Genomic DNA, 7,399 nt, shown 5'->3' with positions numbered 1-7,399 from the left:
AGTCTCCCCGGGCTCCCCTTACATAGGACAGTTTGTACTTTTGCACCAAGACACCGTGGCCAAGGTGAACCTAGAAATAGATAGAAATGCTCTACAGGAAATGCAGCCAGCCATTAGTCCCGATCTCGATCTTTCGGAAACGTGTGCAGACGTCTGCCGCACAATGACACTTTTTTCGGACGCAGGACATGCGAGGCAGCTCTTCACGCAACATCTTGGGGGTATTCTTTTCGGAGCTGATCACGGAAATTCACCACGGGCACTCACTACTCATCTCCAACTTCTCAATGTAGAGAAGAACTCATCTTGAAGTGCAGAACAGAGAGCGGAACAAACATAACTGCAAAGGAATCGCATATCAAACAGCTCCAGCCATGCATATCGTCTGCTGTACACACAAAAAAGAGGACACGGAAGGGAAAACAAAAAAGCTCACGGTCGGGTGTAACCACGTGACCTCTCCCATTCACTCTCTCCTCTCCACTTCTCCGACCTCCATGCACGAGTTTCAGTTTCGGTTGTGAGCAGTTGCGTTTTCTGGCTTTAATAAACATATATGTGACTCTGCTGCAAAATATTATTTATGTAGTCTTTCGACACCATAATAAATCGCCTGGCAAAAAATGAAACTCTTGGGGGGGGGGGGGGGATGTAAGTGTCCGTTTAAGTGAGTTCTGAGCAAAGAGGAAGAGAAAAAGAATGGTACCAATTATAGCAGAATTTTAATCTGGGCTCGTGGTACACGATTTGTGAAAAAGCTCGAAATAAAACGAGGACACTAGATAGAAAACGTTTCAGAAAAGCGCCAATTAATTGGGAAGAAATATCTTATCAATGCCCGGTTCTACTCTTTACATTCATCAGCATTTTGAAGCAGGACGATGGTTCAATTTAAGGAAGCATACAGATAACCTCATTCAAGGAGCTGTGGAAACCATAAAATGTAGTCACTTGCCCAATATCTGAAATGAATATTCAATGAAATTCTGAACTTACCTCATCATCGACCTCTGCAAGCACTGGCACACACTCGGGAGGTGAATCCGGTGGTCCTGCTAAGAGAACTGCTGCTGGAACAGCAGCATCAGCGGCCGGTACGGGTCGGGTGTGATCTACACCAGCTCGCACAACGCAAACTGAAGCAGGAGCACCAGCTGCAGGAACTGCTGCTGGGCAAGCTGGAGGAGCTGACCCAACACCGCCAGACGGGGCATTGTCCACTACAACATAATAAAACACTGTTTAGAAACAAGACACGATAGAGGAGTCGACAGGTTTTTCGGACGCCAAAAATTCAGACATGCTTGGTTATTCGGACTTCAGCACTTTTCTGGTCCGTTGATGGCATGAGGGCTTCATATTACTTCATGCCACAGAAGACTATCGGCAGTGTGCCTATTTGTTTTTGCGTAACACACCGGGATTGGAAAAGTGGTGCGAACAGAACACCAAAAAAAGGACGAGACAAAAAACCAAAAAAGAAAAAGAGGAAAAAAGGAAATGCGCTCAAATTCGCCGGCACTGGGCGGCAGAGAGCATGTTTACAAAAAAATATTGGTGAATAGCGAATGACTATTCATACCTAGCACTTCCGACAGTTTGCGAGATATAAGCTCAATCTTTCTGACGAGATCCCATGCTGTAGCAGATCGTCTGGCCACCTTTTAACCAGTTGCACAGTTGGGTCGCTAGGAACAATCTGCCGCCCGATTAAAGTTCAGCCTTCTTGGTGCTGTGGTCATGCCTACAACCAGCTTCCTCACTCCCTCCTCCTCAACAAAAAGAACTCCTTTCTCCCCGATGACGAAAGGACGTGCGCTGGCCGGGCTCATCGGAAAGTGCATATTTACAATGTTGTGACCGATAGAACAAACTTTCACTTCAAGCCTCATCTATGCGCAAAGACCATGCTGTCTTGGTATGGACATGATTGTTTGACGAACTGCAAAAGAATATTTCTTCGGGCAAAACAACAGTGCTGCCAAGCAAAACGGGGTCATCGCCATCAGCAACAAGAAACAAACTCTCAAAGCTCCGTTTGCACGCTAAGAGAAGAAAAGAGAATTATAGACAACAACTCATTGATACATTGAGGCGACCCTGTAGTATATGCTTACTTCTGTTGGCGACCAAAAAAAATTAAAGTTACTTTTGATCCCTCGGATAAAGTGTGAGCACATAATGTGTCGTGTGTGAGGTGGGCAACTGAAAGTACCTCCAGGCTTACCCTGTAGTGCCAGCAGCTGCTACTGCAGTCTCCTTCGTAGCGTCCTCTTTATCTGGAGCTCCTGCTTCAGGTTCACCACCCTCTGCTTTGCCGACCGCAGCTTTTCAACCAGTCAGGCATGCTCCACAAGCGACACAGTGGACGTCTTGTCCTCCGTCTTCTTTTTTTTTTTTTTGTTCTTGCCACCCGCTGCAGGGGATGGCGACATCTCAATCAGAGAAAGAAAAATGGTCCACGCATTTCAATATTCATTTAATATAAACTTCCAACACAGGATTCGGACACACATAGTTCACATTAAATTGCCCCCCCACCTTTATTTTCTAGGTGTATGTTTCAGCCCTATACCTGTGATTGCCCCCTCCCCCTGAAAAAATGCTTTCAGATGCCCATGACCATATATCCGGTATTCACTGTCATTTCAGGAAATAATTGCTACATCGTCCTTTACACACTCTAGTGTGTAAAGGACGATACGTGTATTTGTTTGCACTACGTGTACCTGTTGGCAGAAAACACAGTATAGGTAGATGAAATAGTATGATAAAATATTGTGTTAAAAGGTACTTCTCAGTTAGTTAGAAAGTAAATTATGATTATACTACTTAGCACCCAGTGTACTTTCTATGAGGTATGTAAACTCTTAGTTACTTTGTACTTGCAATACAGTACTTTTATATACGATAGCATTTATAAGCAAACCCTATGCACTTCAGGCCTCCGTTGGTCCGAGGATTTGTAACTGCTTTTGAAAAGAGCATGCGCCAGCACATTATAATTCAGAAAAGAAAAACATGCCGCCGGCACAGTGCCTCAAACCCACAACTGTTGGGGTCTAAGCCGGGCATCGTATTCGCTTCACTACTAGCACACATGGGCAAGCATTTGCGAAAGAGTTACTGGGTGCAGGCAAGAGCTGCATTAATGCACGTGCCAGTGACTCAACGCCGTTGTTGCCATAGCAATGAGTGTCACATCTGGTCGCAGTCGCGCATAGCCACATCTGAGGAGAGCTCTGTGAACCAGACTTGAGCATCATCTATCGTTGTCGGTATGCGAAAGCAGGTCTCACCAGAGGAACATACACGCAAGCGTGCTGAGGCACAGCGACAGCAAAGTGCCTAGGGCACTTCGGTACAACATGAAACATGTTTGTTGAAAGCTAGAGAGGAAAGTAGCAACAAGAGGAGCATCGAAGCGGATGAAAAGATTCAAAAGAGGAAACTTCGGCTGCAACGCAAGCAGGACGCCAAACAAACGAGGACGTCTTGCAATAGTGGAGAAGAGATACACCTTCGAGTACAACGAGATTGAGACTTAGAGCAGGTGAGGACACCTCGTAAGACTGAAGAGGGTCAAATTCAGATATAATGTGGTCGATAAACAAGCAGGAGAGTATCTCTTAAAATTGAAGACGGACAACTTCGGCTACAGCATAATCGAGACCAGGAGTGGCCAGGCTGCGGCTCTTTGTGTGTTAAAGTGCGGCTTGTGGTCCACTTTCATACAGCGTATCTACCCACCGGATCTGTGTAGCAGAATAGCAAGCAATAAAAAAAAAATGTAAATACAAATAGTACTGACCATCCATAATGAATGGACACAATTACTCATGAGGCAAACAAAACGCAAGATATTCTTTAGCCTAACCGTGCAATTTTACACACAATTACTGCCCACTGGTAACAGAAGCGAAGTATGGTGCCGATTTGAAAAAGGGACACAAAAGACAAACTTAAGGCTGCTGGTTCTGAAAAGAGTGTAAGAATGAGGTAAGAAAAGCAGTTTAAAGGCGCACATATACCTCGAACCTTGAGTCCAATGTCATGGGGATGGCCACGTGCTTCTTTTTCAAAGCAGCAACCAGCTCACCTCGTGTCTTTGTAAGACAAACCATGCACATTGAGCTACATCTCAATGTCGTGTCTGTCCCCCTTCCCCCCCCCCCCCCACACCCCCCTTGTATCGAAGTTAATAAATATGACCGTTCACCAGCTAGCCTGCGCTATAACCCTTGTTTCAACAAGTCTTTTCTTCTATATGTTAACAAATTAAATGCACCACCTAGTCGAACTTATGTGGTAAAGTTGTCGTGGCTCACAAAGCCGATTTCTTGTGATTTATTTTAAATGTCGTGGCTGCCATCTGGAGCGCCCTGTAGTTCAACAATGTAAAATCCTTTGCTTTTGCTGCCCAGTTCTTTACAAATCCGGCACAAGGATATATTCGTGCCCACCACGTTTCGCGAATTCTAGACGCCGGAACGGGGGACGCCGGAACGGGGGCCCACCAAATTTCCGCTTTCCGCGTGCCCTTAAATTTCGCTAATTTTCGGGCGTGTAGAATTTGCCAAAAATTAGGGGCTCGCGAACATTAGAGAGTTTTCGTAGACCGCGTTTCCCCCTCCGCTAATCTTTCCGCAACGAAGAAGTTACTACTGTGCCTGCACCTTGATAGCCTTGCCTGTAGAGTTCCAGGCATATAGCGAGTTGCGGAGGGCATTGCGGGACGGTGAAAACGATCTACGAAAACTCCCTATTAACGGTTTGCAGTAAACTTTGTGCTTCGAGCCCCTGATGCGTAGAAAACAGCTTACCATTCCCCGACGCACTCTCCAACAGCCTCGCAGTAGACGCTTTTCGGCACGTCGGGGTCGAAGTCGCCAACGCGCGCCGGTTTGAACTTCTTGATACGGTTCACGCTGACTATTGCCTTCGCACCATCTACATAAATCGCGTACGCTTAGTACATATCGACACCGATACACACCGATCGATATAGCCCTAAAGTCAATGCGGCTTTGGTTTAGAGAACTGGCCAGCTGGCCAGCGGCGCGGGTACATAAGGATTGGATTGGATTGAAGAAATAATCTGCCTTAGTTTGTATTAGTACTATTATTACACAAAATAGTTTTAAAACATTTAAAAGCATAAAAACTTACCATGTTAAGTTTATTTCTTGTTAAAAAAAGCATTGTTTGTCCGTCGTTGGTTGTTTTTCTGCACTCTGGCTTGCAGCTACGAAATCCAATCCAATCCGATGTCAATAAACCGAAACCGAAACTAATGCGTTACAGGGCTCAAAGCCATGAAGCAAACTCGTTTATCTCGGCCTCGCTTCCCATGGATTTGGTTTTCGCATTTTATGACTTTAAATATGTAAGTAATAAAATGGTTGAGTTTGATAGCTGAAACTGTTAAATAAATGACCTAATATGTGATTTTCTGATTAAAAGTCTATTGGAAAAAAATATCACAGTTTAGTTTCGCGGTGCGCGCGTTCCCGTCGAGGTCTGATAATTTTTGGCCGCGTTGAATAGACCGATCTCACCGGCCAGTTTGACTACGCCACCGCTGCCGCAATGCAGCGAGGGAACTTTAGTCTTTGGGCACGTGCGACAACCTCGCTGGAACTGTTCGCGTGTAGAGCACGAGAAGGCACGAGCCCTCGCGTGCACGGCCGTCTGCCTCCTGTGAACTAAAGCTATGGCGGCTTTACGCATGCGCCCAACGCTTAGTGAGATCGGTCTATTGTGTATACCGGTAGAGCCTGTACAAGGTTACCGACCGCCGGTTTAAGTGCCGGCGCCGGTAAGGCGTTAGCGGTCGCTCCGATACGTGGTTGCTCTTAGCCGCGCATCGATTACTGGCCACCGGTACGTTATTACGGGCACCAGTGTGGCGTACCGGCTTCGCCTGTACGTGTTCACTCGCCGCCTGTACATGATATGGGCAACCGGTGCGACGTATCGGCTTCGCCGGTACGTGGTTACCGGTTACCGGTGTGGCCTACCGGCGGTGCCCGTACGTGTTTACCGGCCGTCTGTACATGGTATGGGCAGCCGGTACGGGGTATCGGCTTCGCCAGTACGTGGTTACAGGTCGCCGGTACAGAGCTACCGGTTACCGATATCAGTATACAGGACTCCAGTGTGAACCGGTATTGGCCGGTAAAAATTTGTACAGGTTTTTCAGTAGGGTTCCTTGTTATGTTGGAGGTGTAGGATTTATATACAAACATCCTTCACAGTAATGACATTGAGACCCTTGTGAATGTGTACGACACTCATAGGAGTGACAATTTACTAAAAAACTATGTCGTCGCTGTCCTCTCGCGTCTGGTGTTTGAGTTAAATAGCTTTAAATTTGATGGAATTTTCTTCATTAAAACCAGCGGTAGTGCAATAGGAAGTAAGAGGGCACCTAACTACGCTAATAATTTAAGGAAAATTTAGGATGTAGCTTTTGTTATGGCGTTCGCTCAAACCAACCTTCTGTAGAAAGTATATTGACACTATATTTTTTATCTTGTCGCAATAAAAACAAGAGCTACATGAATTCATTTGAGCTTTTGAATAAGCGCACCCCATCAATTGTTTTACACAGTGTTATTCAAACTCTGATATTTTCTTACTAGACACAAGAGTTCTGATTAATCACTCCAATTGGCTACTCAACTGTACCGAAAATCGGCGGATCGTCAGAAATATTTGTCCACCATAAATACCACGCACGTCCATGCACAAAATGCATATCTTACAGCCAGGCTCATAAGTTGACATGTATATGTTCAAACGACGATCTTAAAATAAACACCGATCATTTGCAGCAAGTCCTGAAAAAACAGAAGTATACGGAAAAGTTATAAACGATGTGATCAGTAATGCACAGGCCCTTGATCGCAGCCTCTTGCTAAGTGGGCAGAGCCCTCAGACAGAGGAGAGTTTGGCGAACTTCGTGCTAACATTTAACGAAAACCTCCAAACATTATTTCTTTACAAACACGGGAAGGGAAGGAGGTAGAGAAAAAAGCTACCTTTGCGGCTTGACAAGGCCTGTGCCTCCCTTTACAGTACAGCGCAAAACAGGACATCTCCAAGTTCAAATGCAGAACCAAACAAATAATTAATAAAAACTTGTACAAGATTTAACACGATTAAAGAAATAATGCTAGTTACATCAAAAAGGACATTTTCACACTATGTTCTTCATTCAAAACGAGATCACACTCCACTAGGAGTTCTTTAATATTTCTTTTGAAAATCTGAAAGGAACACTGAAAGTTTATCCTTTTCAATTTTGTTCAACAAGAAAAAACTTGATAATACAAACGTTGCTTGCCATAATTGGTTATTACTTTTTTTTTCTTCATATATGTGTTCTCAGTGCATG

At 45.0% G+C, this 7,399-nt stretch overlaps 1 long non-coding RNA gene across 1 annotated transcript; it reads right to left on the bottom strand.

Moving 5' to 3' along the window:
* Positions 1-1,025: 1,025 nt before the first annotated feature.
* LOC121837707 lies at positions 1,026-4,108 on the bottom strand. The gene is made up of 3 exons (XR_006078311.1): positions 4,032-4,108; positions 2,228-2,416; positions 1,026-1,220 (listed from the first exon to the last, which is right to left on the bottom strand). It is a non-coding gene; the product is annotated as an uncharacterized LOC121837707 (long non-coding RNA).
* Positions 4,109-7,399: the final 3,291 nt, after the last annotated feature.

The sequence above is a fragment of the Ixodes scapularis genome, unplaced genomic scaffold (genome assembly GCF_016920785.2).
Source record: "Ixodes scapularis isolate PalLabHiFi unplaced genomic scaffold, ASM1692078v2 PGA_scaffold4__175_contigs__length_147842914, whole genome shotgun sequence".
NCBI classification, from domain to species: Eukaryota; Metazoa; Arthropoda; class Arachnida; order Ixodida; family Ixodidae; genus Ixodes; species Ixodes scapularis.
This window is presented reverse-complemented; position numbering and strand designations above follow the sequence as displayed.